Genomic DNA, 17,617 nt, shown 5'->3' on the forward strand with positions numbered 1-17,617 from the left:
CCCCAGACGCCATCCCGAAGTCGGCCTTTGTCACCCCATTTGGCTTGTACCAGTTTAAGGTCATGCCATTTGGGATGAAAAACGCCCCAGCCACCTTCCAAAGGATGGTGGATCGACTCCTAGATGGATTCCAGGACTATACATGTGCCTACCTGGACGATATTGCTATTTTTAGCAATACGTGGCAGGAACACTTAGCTCACATCGGAGCTGTACTAGATAGGATAAGGGAAGCAGGTCTGACCTTGAAGCCGGCCAAGTGTAGTATCGGCATGGCTGAGGTACAATACCTGGGACATAGAGTAGGGTGCGGTAAACAAAAACCCGAACCCGCCAAAGTAGAGGCTGTAGCCCAGTGGCCCACCCCTAGGACTAAGACCCAGGTTTTAGCGTTTCTAGGGACAGCAGGGTATTACCGGAAGTTTGTTCCCAATTATAGCGCCCTGGCCAAACCCCTCACTGACCTGACCCGTAAGAACCTTCCCCGCCAAGTAAACTGGACCCCGGAGTGTGAGCAGGCATTCCAACAATTGAAAAATGCACTGATAAATGCCCCTGTCTTGGCAGCTCCCAATCCAACTAAACGTTTTCTTGTTCACACAGACGCTTCTATGTTTGGATTGGGGGCAGTACTGAGTCAAGTCGGGGCCGATGGCGGGGAACATCCAGTGGCTTACATCAGTCGCAAACTGTTACCTCGAGAAGTAAGCTACGCCGCCATCGAAAAGGAATGCCTGGCTGTGGTGTGGGCCCTAAAGAAGCTACAACCCTATTTATATGGACAGCCCTTTTCCTTGCTCACGGATCACAACCCGTTAGTCTGGCTGAACCGGGTGGCTGGAGACAACGCCAGGCTGCTGCGCTGGAGTTTGGCGCTACAGCCTTTTGACTTTAATATCCAGTACCGGCCGGGTAAGCAGAATGGAAATGCTGACGGGTTGTCAAGACAAACTGACTTAGAGAAATGATCCGTGAGCCCCCGGACATCCCCAAGCCGATCCGTGTTGGATCAGACTGTGTATGCCGGCTTGTGGGCAAGGGGGAGCAGTGTAGCGGATTGGTACCGGGCTGTCCCACGACATGTATGAGAATAAGTGTATTTGGTCATATGGCTGGTTTAATGTGTATGTACATGTATAGAAAGCATGGTATCCGGGTATAATGACAGTTAAATGTATGTAAAGAATTGTATTCCTCTAGTTGTTCGGTAGAATCATTCAAATAAAACAAGGGAATGAAACTACCGAACAACCAGACCACCCAGGAATGAGTGTGCCTCCAATTACCGTTTGCAACAATGTTGCAAACAGGTAATTGGCAATCAGTGCAGTGTGGTCTTTGTCCTCTGGGTGGCCGCCATTCGGGAAACAAACACGTGGCGGCGGCCATCTTAAACTACCGAACAGCGGTGTTTTGCCGTCGAGTGTCTGGAACTAAAATCGGACACTTGACTAGGCAAACACCGCTGAGACCTCCATACTTCCAGAAATTCGTATGGAAACTACCGAATGACCCGCCGTTCGGTAGAAAGAGCCCCATAAACAAGGGAATTCATTCAAACCCTCTCCAGGCTCTATAACACAGGCAATTCGCCTGTTTTCATTCCCTTGTTTGTGACCGACCGCAGGGCCAAAATGCATGGAACTGTTTTCGGATATTTTACCCATGCGGTCGGTCAAATCTTTGGAACCCCATATCTCACGAACCATTCATCCGAATGGGCTAATTTTTAAGTATGTTGGTCCCCCAGAATAGAGCTATCTGGGGATGTTGGATTTGTGGATGTACCCCAAGTATTTAGGGTACATCCAAAACTCGGGGAAAACTGTGTACACAATAAGGGGATTATGATGCTAGAGGAGGGGAGGAGATCTGTGGGAGGTTACTACTTAGAGATTGGATAATGTCTTAAGTGATAGAACCTCCTCCCTTGCATGGGAGAGGGCTTTATAAGGAACTGTGGAATAAAGCTTGTCAGACTACTCCTGAAACTGTGTGTCGTCCAGTTATTGGGATTGCGATGGGGATACTGCTGTATTACTTTACCTGCTGGAAACCTTGCCTGTGGACTTAACATCACCTTGTTCCTGAGCCTCACTGGAATCTCTAGTGGAGAATAGCTGTGCAAGATCGGCTCTCCGCTACAACCATAAATAGGCAAATTATTTTATGGCATAACAGTCAAAGAATGTCGTGTGTCATGGAGGTCTCCTTACTATCCAACTGTATCCCTTTATTAACACCTCCAATTCCCAAATTATTTACTATAATAGAGTGAAAGAACGCAAGCAGCTAGTGGGGTTCTATAATTAGTATTATTATCAATATTAATATTCATATTACTGAGAAAGAAACGCAGGAAACTTAAAATGTACGCATACGTTTTTGGTGTGTTTTGTAAATTACTTTAGTGATGTACCTTTGCCATTTTTTGAATGAATCCAGCTTTCTGTTGGAAAGTTTTGCCAGGCAATAAAAATAAGTTATGTGCATTAATGATTGATTTAATTGTTTTCACACCTAAAGCATGTCAATCCCACATACTGCTGGGCACCAATTTGAAGGCCTGCCAGACATAATAAAGAATGCATAAATATACAAAAAAGGGAAAGAGTAACAGACTAAGACCTTGATTTAAGCATTTCAAATGATTCAATACTGTTGGAATAAAAATCCAAATGATTTATTTACAGAAGTCATCATTAATCTATGGGATTATTTGTAGATATATTAATTTTGTAAATGTTTCTAACATTATTGAATCACTTGGGAATATTATTAAATAGGCCATAGTTTGATATTGCTGTTTAATCTGTTTTGTATGGCTGTTTGTTTGTTTGTTTGTTTTTGATATTTAGAATTGACTCTAACTCTTAGTAATCTTATTTATTTATCATTTCATTGTTCTACATATCTAGAGTTCTACAGAACAAATCATACAGTTCCTGTGTGTAAACAGGGAAATTAAATAAATTTACATTTCGGAATTTAAAAAAAAATGATTTATCTAGCTATTATGTTTTGTGAAAGGTTCAGACATGACAGTTAAACTTCAAGCATTTAAAAAAAAATGAGTGTCAAGATGCAAGACAACTGCCAAATTTTCCAGTTGCAACTTAACTCCGTGTTAAAAAGAAAAAAAAACAGTGGATGATCTAGAATTTAGAAGTTGTCCTAGGAGAATAATCTCACAATTAGAATTCATGTCAAAACAAGCTCAGACAACAAACATTTAGCCTGAATCTTTTGAAAACACATGGACGCACAGCACACATAATCATTCTAAGAGTCAAAACTGCTTTTAAGAATGTTCAGTAGTGATCAAATGTGAAGCAGACACAAGGTAATATAGCTATATCTCGTACACTACACAAAATTAATCCCCCTTAAACATTTCTATAAACACAGTGTATTGTCATGGTTACCAATATAATTCTGCACACATTGATTTTAGAGTTTAGGTTTGTAAACAACTAAACTCAAGTATGTGCTCTTCCCTTTGATGTCATTTTTGGTTAACAAAGACTACAGGATTGTTTTTGTTTTGTTTTTTTGTTTTGTTTTTAAATTCTTTATTTTTGTTGTGCACAAAATGAACAAGTAGCCTTGGCGCGCCACAACAGCGACGCCTGGACGAATTGTCAGACATTTGCATTACAATGTGTGGCATTTGTTAGTCAGGCACATTTAATGTTATTTATCAAAGATTAACAGCGTAGTTAACATTAAAAGGAAAAGAAAATAAATAAATAAAAACAGCTAGGCTAGACACAATAAGTTTTTGTCAGTAAATAATGAAACAACAGGCTGGGCTAACTGGCAGCGTGTGAATGATTAGCCAAGGTGAGTATGTCAAGATGCGTATGCATATTAAATAGCTTAAAGTCTCGCTTTGTTAAGTATCAAGCATATCAGGCAAAGAGAACATAGTGAGATATACTGTTTGGGGGCAGTGTTATGTGTGCTGTAACCGGCTAGTCTAATAAGGAGGTAAATAAGAATACCATTATATGGGCGTCCAACTATGTTGGTATATACACTAAGTGAGTCCCGCTCTATCTGCCGGCAAAGGGACTGGTAAAACAAAATGTTAACTTCAGCCGATGCCCAGGGACGGGAGGCCGTTAGCAGGTAAGTGCTTGAGACTGTCCGCAGCTCTGATGAGCAGCAACAGGTACCGGTCTTTCCACAGCTTGCTGATCTGTCTGCCCCCGGCTCGAGTGGAAGCAGGATCCACGCTGGTCCGGCTGCGGGTGGTTCCTGTGCCGTTGTTGCGGAGCGGATGTTTTTTTAGTCTCTGTAGATGCGGACCTCTCGGTGCTCTCGCACTTTGGGCTCTTGGCCTTAAGGTGTTGTCTCGAGTGGTGGGTGCTTGTGGGTTCCTCGTATGTGGTTTCTTCATTCCCCTCCGCCGTGCTGCTTGGTGTATGAGAGGTGAGTGTTGGACCTCCCAACGCCATCTTGCGACTCTCCTTTCTGCTGGAGCTGCAGGTTTTTGCCGCGGGGCTTGTGGTGTTGGTCGAGGCAGGTTATTTTTGTCGTGTGTAGTGCCCCTTGGTGTAGTAGGCGCTCTAGCTTGAGCCAGAAGTCATCAAAGATTTGGTCCAGGTTGGACCTTGGGTCACGCTTTGTCTCGTGGCTGTTTGGGGCCTGCATTGTCCCCGCCATCTTGGATAGGCCTCGCGGCACTACGGTTCTCCCGCATGAGGTTTCTGCCATGTCGGTTCGGGCCCCCTGAGGTGGATCGGGATCATCCCCGCCGGTCCAAGGGGGGGGTAACGGGTTGCCCATTTGGAGCATCCGATCTCCAGGGAACCCCGGGCTGGGAGGTCGGCCGCCTCTCCCACCCAGTATCCACTGGGCCATTCGCCCTCGTGGGCAGTGTTGACTGTCTGGCGTCCGCTCACGGGCCTCATCACCGGTTCACCGTGGGGATAGGTAGCAGGTTAGTTGTTTAATTTCTCGCTGTAGTGCTTTTTATTGGTGAGAAGTGCCGTGTTAGCTATGTTTAGTGAGGAGCTCTAGTCAGGCACGTCTTCTCTCCCTGGCAGTCAGGCCCTGCCCCCCCCAGGATTGGTTTTAATTAAAGAGAAAAGAATGACAATTAGCAAATGTGATGATTAAAGGGTATCTGGAGAGAAGAAAATTCACTGAGACAACACAAGTGAGTTTGGTGCCTGAATATGTGCCTATTTACACCCCCCTCCCCCACCCCCATTTAATTAATCAAGGATTGTGTATCTATACATTAGGTGTAAATTATGTTTTTTTTTTGGTTTTTTTTCCTATTTTTCTATACAAGAGCCAAAAACAGAGTAATTTTTTGGCAAGACAGGCCACATAAATGTAATGCTTTTTGGGGATTTGTTGACTTTCAATGCAAAGTTTTTTTTAACTAAATAATAAATCAAAGTATGGATGGAGCAGTATTTTTTTGGTTTTATATATGCGTAGGGCAAAATCATTTGTACAATAATGCCATTTCTAACCTAAATAAAAACCCTAAAGGTGTTTAATGTAAACATAGTAGCTAATGGTAAACCATATTATTAAAAATAAGACAAAAACAGCCGATTTTGACAAATTCTCTAACTCAGCTATAGCTACAACTTGGCTATTTTGTTTTTTGTTTACCAATGTGCTACAGTTCAGTGTTTAGTGAATAAACCTCAGAAGGGATTTTAATACCGTAATCAATTACCACATTAACAGTTTTTAAGTTCTTATTGTTTCATTGCCCTTAAATGTTAAGTGTTCCAATATAATTTCCCAAGCTGATTTCCAATGATTAGTTTGTCAGATTTTGGTAAACATTATCGTATTTATAAATTCTGTATTGGGCATTAGATGTTTTAATTATTTTGAATCTTGGAAGCACATTTTAATGCAATACAAATCCTTTAACGATCGGATGTATTTGATCATTCTAGCAGTGCCAACTTAACTATTAGTTAGTGCCCAAATGACCGGATAAACCTCCTTGTGCCACGTTCTGCTATGATTCTATGTGAGATATTATCAGTGTGTTTTCTTGATTATTTCTCTGTATATGGTAATCTATCTATCACACACACTAACACACACACTAACACACACACGATGATTCATCATTGCAAACACCTGGGATTTCCAAATACCCTCGAGATAAAATTCTTTACATTTTTGTGAGTTTCAAAGCCCTAGGAAGTTGGGTAAGACATCAAGGTTTCAGCAGAAAAATATGTGCAATAAAAACAGGTGATGATGAGACATTGAAACAGTCTATGTATTATCATATTTACTTTGTTTCTTAGACACTTTGTCACTACCAAAGAATCTGGATTAGGATTAGGACACTATTTTAACTCCACCCAAGAAGAGGGCAAATCTTGAAATGAATATGCTTTTGGTGAATTGTGAAATTCCTAGGTCAGTACACTAAAATTTGTGAATTACCCTAACTAACAAGAAAAGGAGAACACCTCCAAAAGGGGGCCTGGAGTGTGTAAAGGGACTTCAAAGGGGGTAACCCTAAGAAGTAGATAAATCGTATACAGAAAATGTCCAATGGATACAAAGTCCAGATGACACAAAGAAGTCCCTATATGGATACTATGTATCATTCCATATGATTAAAAAATTCAGTTTATTGGGGCGGGGCCGCACCGCCATGCTAAGCGGTCGCATATAGGAGAGGCTCTGGAGCAATCTGGCCTCTTAAGCTACCAGAGGCAGACTCTGCCCATAAAATGAGCCCACAAGATACCCACGGCTGTGGGAGAGGTGGCGGACCCCGAGATCTGGAGTTTTGGAACCCCTGGGGGGCAGCACGAAGCTTCAGGGGCTGCGGCCTACTTGGGAGGGAAGCGAGGTGGATGGCCACTGCCAGGCCTCCCTTCCTGGGTACCACACGCCGACTCCCTGAGTCGCTTCCCGGCCCGGTTTCCCCCCCCCTTTGGGCCGGGGGGGTCATCCAGGGGTGTCATCCCGGTCCCCACTGAGGAGAGCCTGAGATGGGAGGAGATTAAGGCTCACGGAAAACTGAAGGCCTACCTCACACGTCGGCGGCAGGTCACGGCACTTCACAACATGCTCCTGCATCACGGAGCCCCTATGAGCTGCAATCACGCCACCCGTCCCGACTGAGGGCCCCAAAGCAAGTCGACAGACGAATGCATTGACCACTCCTGCCTGGGAGAGAGAGGGACCATGTGAGTCGTTAGACCCGCCTCCCGCGGCTGAAAGGAGAGCCCAGACTGCGATGTGGAGCAGCCAAGCAGACATGCTCAACCATCTACACTCAGGCCAAGCATTGAACTCACCTGGCTACCGGACCTGACAGGAGAGGGTCTGCTGCACACAGACATGTACCTGTGACAACCAAAAGAACCTGAGGGTCCCCACTACTCCTACTCCTATTTAATGCCGAACTACTGTGTTACCCGCTCAGTATCTAAGAGGGCCATACACCTTATGCAAGCAGAGACACTCACAGCCCCACAAAACGTGGACTCTCTATAAGAAACAGCAGCTTCACGGCTATCACTTGCAGCCTAAGACCTAATGTGCTCTGAAACATACCGCAGCCATTTTGTTCTGTCCAACCGTTCCTCTCCACCTAACCTCTCACAGAGACTCGTAATAATATAAGGGCCTTCCCAGCTTCAGTGGTTATTAAGCTAAACCAGTAATAGCTTGTTTTGCATGATATGTTTTCTAATTGTCTAATCTGTACAGTAGACCCAGCGGCTTTATTCCGTAGCATGTGCCCAGAGCTTATTCACGTTATAATTTTCATGCATGCTTTTACCAGGCAATGTATAGTAATTCTCCTGCTACCTGTGCATACTATACCTACACCTACCCGCTCAGGAACACCATGCACGTTTCTCTATTCTTGATAACTACACTACTCATCTCTAGAACGTGTCTGATGGGTTAAGCCTGTTACCCAAAACACAAAATGCGCAATTATCTATGCCACTGTTTAGCCTGTTTATATACAAAGGTACGCTGTTGTGGCGTTTGTCGATGTTTTTATAATCACCTGCGCAACGAAAATAAAGAATTTTAAAAAATTTTAAAAATTCATTCAGTTTATTAGATCCTATTTAAAAATATATAGAAAAACCACAACAGAAAAGGAAAAACGAAACTTAGAAATACACACAGAGTAGAGAACAGAAGCTAATAAGCTCTGCAATGTAAGAGGGGTAGAGGGAATTCCGTACCAATGAAGGCTGCTTAAAATTTCTATAATTAGAGGTAGGAGGAACAAAAGTTAAATAGATAAAAATCGCTCTTGCTTAGAGTGGTTATGGTGAGTGAAAAATAAATTGTTCACAAAGGGTTAACCAACTATCATAAAATAGGTAGGAGGAACGAAAGTAAAGTAGATCCAAGTCACTCTTGCTTAAAGTGGTTATGGTGAGTGAAAGACATATTGTTCACAAAGGGTTAACCAACTATTGTAATTGCTAAGCACTATAGGACCTATGAAATAAAGCGACAATATATTGAAATCAGTAACCCCCCCCCCTCACCTAAGAGGAATCCCTAGGATATATTTTACTCACAGAGGGTTAACCAACTGATTGTAAGTTGCTGAACAGTGTTAGTGATGTGCATGGGCAAAAATTTTGTTCAGTTCGGTTCGGCACTTCCAAAATTCATGACTTCTGCAATTCCCTAACCCTAACCCCTACCCCTAACCATACCCCCAACCCTACCTCTGACCCCAACCTCACCCCTAACCCTACCCTCAACCCTAACCCTAACCCTATCCCCAAGTAGAAACCAGGGCACTCCTGGCACTATAACCACTACACCATGGTATAAAGTGTTCCTTAAAATTCCTTAAAGTTCCTTAATGAACTACAATAACTGCTACAATTAAAATGATGTTATTATTGTCTTATCATGTGCTGTTAACAGATATGACCTTCTTTTCTTTATTCCTGTAAATGCTGTGAGAAAAGCCATCTTATTTTTTAGTTGTTTTTTAAATATAATAATTTTTCTTCCTTTCACGTGTTACCTTACCAACTCCTAAAACATGCCCATTCTAAAGAGAATGAAGAGAACTTAGATTTTGTGCATATGCCATCAGAAAGTGGGGGCTACACATAAGAGAGAAAGAGATGGAGAGAACTTGAAGAGTAGGAAGAGGCTGGTGCCATGGAATGGTTCCATGTTAACAGAAATACAGGTAAATAGGATTTTATTCATTAACCCCTTAAGGACACAACTTCTGAAAAAAAAAGGAATCATGACGGAATATTTCCTTCATGTGTACTTAAGGGGTTAATACTACATATAACCAGGCATCAAAAAGGAATCCAATGGCACAAAAGGCTTTTTGAAGACAGAGATGTTTTGACAGCCATAATTCTATAAGATATTTAACAATGCTCTAAGGAAAATCTAATAAACTAATTAAAGTACTACATGTTGCCTTGGCAACATGGTTTGTATACTACACATGGGAACTGGAATTGGAAATCCACAACTGAAAGGTGTTTCATGGCACAAAAATAATGAAGTGCTTAATAGATTCTGGAATATCTGTGTGAGTGACCTTATCTGCAGGTTATCTCTAGCTTTAAAGCGGAACTGTCATGGCACTCTGATTGGGTGGCTTGAAATCCATCCAATCACAGTGATCTGTGTCATTTTAAACAATTTAGGTCTTTCAGCCTTTTAGTAGATAACTCCCTGATACCGTGGGAAGATGCAGCCACAGCACGAAAAGGACCAGAGTTTCATTCATTCAAATGAAATTGCGATCCGAACAAAGTACCGAATTGCATCCTAACACGAATGGAGAAACTCTTCTCATTCTGTTAGGATGCAATTCGGCAGTTTTGCCGGCGTTCTGTCTAAGTGACGGGACGTTCGGCAATACTGACAGGAAGCATCGTGGGAACAGGGAGGAAAGCTAGGGATCATGGGAAAATTGCTCTGACCAGCGGAAATGAAGCACACTTTTCTCCTCCGCTGGTCAGAGCTGGTCAAGCGGAGGAATCCTCCATAAGACAAAGAGTCCCTACTTTGTCTTATGATTTTAAAGAAAACTATAGCAGATAGGAAGAAAAGAAGAACAGATCCTGAGAGAGTGGGAGAAGGGGAAGAGATTGAGTAAAGGTAAGTTCGGCATGACAGTGCCGCTTTAACTGTTAAATTGCCTTGGTAACATTTCTGGTTTCAATGTTGCGAATATTGTTGGGTATGAACAAAAGTGTTTAAAACATTTTTTTTTATTAAAGACACGGAGGCTCCTATTACGCTTCTCTTTCTTTAATTTTCCTTCAGCAGCGAAGAGAGATGTATACAAAAAAGAGAGAAAAACAACATAACATTAGCATATTCACAGTACTACCAATAGTGTCCACCCCCTTAGTATATAAGGTGTAGCACTCCATCCTTCTTCGTCTTTCTTCGCTGCTCCCTCAGACCAGCTAAGTACATTATTCTCCTTCTGCTTTTTGTGTGCTTATAGTGGGATTTTACTGCATATTCCTATTCATTTAGGGCTTTGTTTCTGTATGTTATTCCCACTGACTTAATTATATGTGTATCTGTTTTTGTTGTTTTTTTCATATTTACCAGATTTGTTTGTTTTTGTGAAACAGGGATCTATTACAGACTTTCTGCTTTGCTGTGTTACCAGCTCTGTTCCCTCCCCTCCCCCCCCCCCCTCCGGGTGGGTGCTCCCTTCCCCGTTTGCACTCTGCCGGGAATCGCCAGTGGGGGTCCATCTCCGGCTCCGTTCCTGGCCATATTTCTAATACCCACCCGCGGACCTGACCCGTCCACGCAGCAGTTACTTTCACTTTCGCAATACGCTCGCGGTGGTCATTTTTGGGTTCTTCTCCGTCGCATATTGAACGGCACTGCTCTAAGAGCTATCCCTCTTTCTTGTACCATCCCTGTCCTGTGCTTGGGTTAAGCAATCCTTGCACTCTATTTCTTATTTTCATTCTTGCAGTCATTATTTCTACCATGCAGTCTGCTGGTGATAACCCCCCTGGCCACCCTAGCCCCCCAGTGGGCACACCTAGGCCCTGAACCCGACACTGGCCTCCTTGGCTCAGAATAATTCCATCTCTTCAGCCATGGGGGCTATGTCCTCTACCATTTCACAATCCACTGCTCAGGCTCTCATCAAAGCCCACCCTACTCACGCTGCCCCTGTACAGTCACTTACATTACCAGGGCGCAAAGCGCTAGGCAGGCGCAAACATTCTCAAGACCCCCCCCCCACGCAGGTAAATCCTGTCTTGATTGACACGCCTCAGGCTGTCTGTGATGGCGTGCAACAACCGCGCATTAGAGCTGCTGGCCGGGCTACGGCGGCCAGAGAATAGAAACAGGCGCGGGCCCAAGATATACTGTCTGACTCAGACGATGAGGGGGATGAGGGGTCAGACGACCATTACTCGGATCCATACGAGGACGAGTTCTCAGAGAGCGAGAGCCTCCAGGGAAAACAGTTCCCATGCTGCAGCACAGTCAGAGGTGCTCGGGACAGACGCAACCCGCGACACCAAAAAGATACACTTGTTTGACCCGGATAATTTAAGACATCCGCGCTCCGCTGAATGGGAGCCGTCCGAGCATATCGCTTAGTACCTAGCCCTCAGGGTATGTAAATCACTCTCCCAGGAGGGTCGTAACAAGCTGAGAGCGGAATGCCCCCGACCCATTATACCAGATGCAGTGGCAAAAACCCCTGAAGTGGACCCACAGATAGTCCAGTTCCTGGCTAAAACTGGCTGGAAGCGAAAGAAGGGACTAGACTATTCCCTCCGTAACTGTCCTGGATACACTGGGTCCCGTCACTAAATTGTATGAACTGCTGGAAGCAGCTCAGTCGGGTGAGGCACAATTGGACTTTGAGGTGGCGTTTGGCTGGCTCCAATGCCTAGTCTCTATGATCGGCAACGCCAAGACAGCCATGTCTACTGAACGCAGGAAAGCTATCCTGCTCAAGATCGAGGGGCTTCAGCTAAAGGCTTGTTATTCGGTGAGTCCTTCGTAAAAGACCTAGGCTCATACGTAAAAACCTTCACGGCTCTGGACAAAGCCCAATCGTCCAATAAACGAGTCTTCAACCAAAGGTTTTCGGTGGGGCCGGTAGAGGTAGGAGCCATCTATCCGGCCGCAACTCCCGAGGTTTCTCCAGACCGGGCAGAGGCTCCTTCAACACTCAGAGACCGAACCAAGAGCATTCCTATACTCCGTTCTTCCCCTCTCGAGGAAGGCCTTGGAATGCCCGCGGCGGCAGAGGAACATCCACAGGAAAACGCCCTTATGGTGAGTACAATTTTCCCCCACTTTTCCCATATAAATGTGGGGGGCAGATTGGCGTTGTTCTCTCAGGCTTGGGCCATGATCACATCCGACAGTTGGGTGTTGCAGACCATAAAGGGTTATCACCTATAATTAACGGGTCTTCCATTTCAGGAATCCCCACCACGAGTGCTTCACATACCAAAGTCCCACCACGAGCTCATCTCCTCGGAGATCAGGGTTTTGCAGACCAAAAATGCTATAGAGGAAATACCTCTAGATACACCAGGTTTTGTGAGCAACCTGTTCTTAGTGCCAAAAAAAGGCGGAGGCGTCCGCCCGGTTATCAACCTGCGACCCCTCAATGCCTTTGTCCAATACTGGCATTTCAAGATGGAGGGCATACACTGCCTCCGAGACCTACACCTCCCGGGAGATTGGATGGTAAAACTCAATTTACAGGACGCGTATCTAATGGTCCCGATAGCACCGGATCACAGGAACCTGCTGCAATTCCGATGGGGGACAAAGAAATGGCGTTTCTCATGCCTTCCTTTCAGACTATCCTCTGCTCCCTGGTGCTTCACAAAAGTTCTGAAGCCAGTGATTGCCTTTCTCAGGTTACACGGGGTCCGTCTTATTATATATCTGGACGATATCCTCCTACTGTCGGGGACACGCTCCCTACTGATAACCCACTTGTCATGGACCCTCCATCTCCTCCAGAACCTCGGTTTCCTGGTGAACTGGGAGAAATCGGTGCTACAACCTTCTCAACAGATAGAATTCCTGGGGTTCCGAGTCGACTCCATCCGACACATTCTATGCCTCCAGGCAGAAAAGATGTCAAATATCAAAAGGGAAATAAGGCGGTTAATGAACCGTCCAGACATTTCTCTGAGACAATTAGCATGAGTGATCAGACTACTGGCGGCCTCCATCCAAGCGATCTTCCCGGGACCATTACACTATCGGGCGCTACAACGACTGAAAGCATCCTGCCTAAGACACGGCCAATCATACGAGACCAACGTCACCCCGGACGAGGAGTCCAGGGAAGAACTGAACTGGTGGTTAACCCACATGGAAGCGTGGAACGGTCGAGCGATCTTCGGCTCCACGTCGGATCTCGTGATAGAGTCGGACGCAAGCTTACATGGCTTGGGCGCGTGTTGCGCCTCCATATCCATCGGAGGCAGATGGTCAGTAAACAAATCCTTCCTACATATAAACTCCCTGGAACTGCTGGCAGCCTCGTTTGCCACCCGCAGCCTCTCACCCAGGGGCATTTCATGCTCGATCCTACTCAAGTTGGACAACGTCTCGGCAGTCAGGTACATAAACCATCTGGGAGGTACCAAGTCACGTATCTTAGCAGTCTTGGCTCGAGACTTCTGGCATTATTGTTTGCAGAACAACGTGTCGGTAACCGCGGAACACATACCGGGGTTGGACAATTACACCGCGGACTGGAACTCCCGATACCTGAGGGACTTGGGGGATTGGAGGCTTCAACCGAAGGGATTCTACAAGATCGTTCAGTTATGGGGACCTTTGACTGTGGATCTTTTTGCATCCAGACTGAACACACAGCTTCCTCAGTTTTTCAGCTGGCGACCAGACTCGGAAGCCATGGCAACAGATGCGTTCCTCCAGGATTGGACCAAGGGACGAGCATATGCCTTCCCTCCATTCAACCTGATTGCTCGAACTCTGGGTTACCTCCGACGCTGCAGAAGCACGATGGTCCTGATAACCCCATGCTGGAGATTCAACCTTGGTTCCCCCATCTACTGGAAATGGCGATTGATTGCCCACAGTTGTTACCGGATCAACCCCTGCTAACCAATCCCGGTTGGGGAGAATCACAACCTGATAGAACAAGGACTTCTTCGTCTCATGGCGTGGCTCCTTTCCGGGGACCCTGGGAAATCACAGAGGTTTCGAGAACAACTACCCAACTCCTGGCAAATGCTTGGGCACCAGGAACACGGCGTTCCTATGCTGCGGCATGGAGGACATGGTCCAATTGGTGCCTGGAGAGATTGGTGGATCCCGTATCAACCTCTGTAAAAACAGTGCTGGATTTCCTGACGCACCTATTCGAATCAGGAAAGGCCTTCCGCACCGTCAACATGTACCGATCGGCCATCTCGGCAGGTCATGATATCGTGGACGGACTTCCAATCGGGCAGAATCCCTTGGTCTGTTGTCTCCTCAAGGGTGTTCGTTTCTCACGCCCACCTAAACCTAGATATGGATCCTTTTGGGATGTTAACGTGGTGTTCAGGCTCCTAGACGAATGGCCCTCTACCACAGAATTGTCATTAAAACAATTGACAAAATTGCTTATGCTGTCTGCTATCCTGTAAGCGAGTGTCCGACGTGAGGGCTTTGGACGGGACTGGTGTATTCAATCTGGAAGGAGTGTCATTCGATATCTCGCGGAGAACGAAATCAGCAACTAAGCAGGTCTTCTACCCAAGAATTCCAAACCAAGCCAATCTATGCCGATGCTGTGCCTAAAAGAATATGAATCTCGCACTTCTACTCTACGCCCATCTAATGACGGACCTTTGTTCATCTCGCTGAAGAAACAACATCTTCCTGTAACTACACCTCCTCTTGCTCGTTGGGTCAAGTGGTTATTGGCTTCGGCCGGGATAGATGTCATGGTCTTCTCATCCCATACTGTCAGGGGTGCTATGGCCTCTAAGGCCTCGACAATAGGATGTTGATTGGAAGACATCTTGAAGGCCGCAGATTGGTCTCCGGAATATACATTCTGGAATTTTTATTTTCAACCTATACAGCACTTCTCAGAAAGGGTTATAGCTCAGCTTTAAAAGAACATAATAGGAGCCTCCGTGTCTTTAATAAAATTCCAAGATTTTACTATTAACATGACGTAAAGTCATGATTTTATTAATGACACGGAGGCGAGTATTATTCCCTCCCACCCTCCCTGGGTGGAATTATTGAAATTCACATGACGGGCAGTCGTAGATTAGGTGTGTTGATATACTCAGGTATTTCATATTAGACCCTTCTTTGCTCAGGTAAGTGGCCATAAAGGTTAGCTTATCACGTTAGATACGTTTTGCTTATGTGTATCATGTATGATGGCATCATGACAATAGAGTTTGTCTCCAGGCCCAGATAACCGCCTATGTTGAAGTATATGTTACAACCAGGTGACAATCGAGATATTACCATATTTCTCCTCTCTTTTTATCCTGAATACTTCTATCAAGGTGTTGAAGTTTTGGAGGACACGTCTACAGTTTGGCCATAAAGAATGGATGTATGACTACTATCCGATGTTCCAGTTTCGGTTCAAGTTTATCATTTTGGTTATTAGCTGGTCTTCGGATCGCTACGGAAAAAGGAAGGATGGAGTGCTACACTTTATATACTAAGGGGGTGGACACTATTGGTAGCACTGTGAATATGCTAATGTTATGCTGTTTTTCTCTCTTTTTTGTATACATCTCTCTTCGCTGCTGAAGGAAAATTAAAGAAAGAGAAGCATAATTCTCGCCTCTGTGTCATTAATAAAATCATGACTTTACGTCATGTTAATAGTAAAATCTTGGAATTATGAGTGAGAGTGTCCTAAGCATGAACTTGGGAACTACATTAAACTAGAGGGGTGGCCTTTCATAACAGACGCAGCACCCCTTAAAGGGACCACATTACATTCCTGAATGCTCCATGCTTCCCTAAAGGAAATCATTGGAGTTGTGTGTGTACACTGGTCAGCCATAACAATAAAACCACCTGCCTTTTAGTGTTACTAACTACTGCATCTGGGAACACCCCACAAGACTTGCCATTTTGGAGATGCTTGGAACTAGTTGTCTAGCCATCGCTATTTGGCAGTTGTCAGAGTCACTTAGATCTTTTTGTTTGCCCATTTTCCTCCTTCCAACACATGACAATCTGACTGTTCACTTGCTGTATAATATATTTTACCCCTTGACAGGTGCCATTGTAACAATATAATCAATGTTATTCACTGCACTGTTCGGTGGTTTTAATAATGTTGTAGCCGATCAGTATATGTTGCTGTGATAGGATTTGTGAGGAAGTATGTGCATGTAATGCATGTGTGTGAGTAATTCTGAAGTATGTGGGTGCTGTATGTGTGTGATTGGAGTTGTGGGTCTTGTTCCTATATTTGGTTCTATATGTGAATGTGTAGGGGCTGCATGCAGTGTCGGATTAACATAGGGGCTGATGGAGCATTTTTTTTTTTTGCTACTCTTCCCATGCTCTTGCTTAACTATTGAAACGTAATAGGGATGTAGGGGACCAAAACGTGTGTACTGGTTGACAATGAAATTAGCTAAGGTAAAGCTGACTTTGCACACTGTGCAAATGGTCTTGCTGCTTCAGTCTCACTAACACGGTGACATGTTCCCTTTTCTTCTACACTGACAGTATACACCTTTTCTCTGTCCCAGACTGTATATCAGGAGCTTCTGTCTGCTAGTTGGAAGGTAAGGAGAGGAATGGACAAGTGAGTGCTAGGGAACTGTCCTTAGAAAGCGTGGAGACACATTTATGCCAAGCTCAGGGTGCTGCCTGCATAGTATGCCCTTAGTTGGCCAGCCTGCATGATTGGCATGCAACCTGACATGCATTTACACCAGGCTGGCCTTCAAATTCTTCATGCAGACACGCCCCTTTTTTGGCATGTTTGTCTCTTTTGGCGATTCTGCTTACGTGATTCGCATCAGTGGTCCAACCTTTTACCACATCCTGCTTCAGCAGACACTGCTGTTAGGGGATATGACTTTACTTAAAAGTTGAAAGCAAGAGATTAGCATAGGTAATGTGAGTTTCCCTCAAGCACCACCTCCACTAGATACATGACGCTTGGGAGGTATGACTGTTTTAGAGTTTTCTGTCGATAATATTATGTAATTAGGCCTATCATAATTGTCAGCACCAGACCCAATGGGCTCTTAATATAGCCCTGGCTGCATGTGTAATGGGAATTCTATCGAAGGGGCTGCATGAGTGTGTTGGGGAAGTACATTGCTGCATATATGTTGGCAGTTGTGCCTGTGAGTTTCTAGGGTGCCCACTTTGTCTTCTTTCCTTTTTATCTGCTCCTCCAGTATGCGCAGAACCCTTGCATTGCTAATACATACAGAAATCCATTTTGCATTATTTATCTTGGTTATGTTATTTGTATTCCTAGATAAAACCCTGCCAGCTCCCAACAGCAGTAAATCCATAACTGCTTGGAATATTTTATCTGGATGATATTCTGCTTCATTCTCTTTGTATGGCTATACTGGAACTTGTTCTTATTTGTTAAACATTCCAAAAGTCGTCA

General features: G+C 44.6%; 1 protein-coding gene across 1 annotated transcript in view; it reads right to left on the reverse strand.

Annotated features, from left to right (window-relative positions):
• MMP28 (matrix metallopeptidase 28) overlaps window positions 1-17,617 on the reverse strand; it is a 63,777-nt gene that overhangs the window by 22,566 nt on the left and 23,594 nt on the right. The gene's annotated exons all lie outside the window — the stretch shown is intronic.

This window comes from Pelobates fuscus, chromosome 1 (genome assembly GCF_036172605.1).
Source record: "Pelobates fuscus isolate aPelFus1 chromosome 1, aPelFus1.pri, whole genome shotgun sequence".
In the NCBI taxonomy this organism is placed as follows: Eukaryota; Metazoa; Chordata; class Amphibia; order Anura; family Pelobatidae; genus Pelobates; species Pelobates fuscus.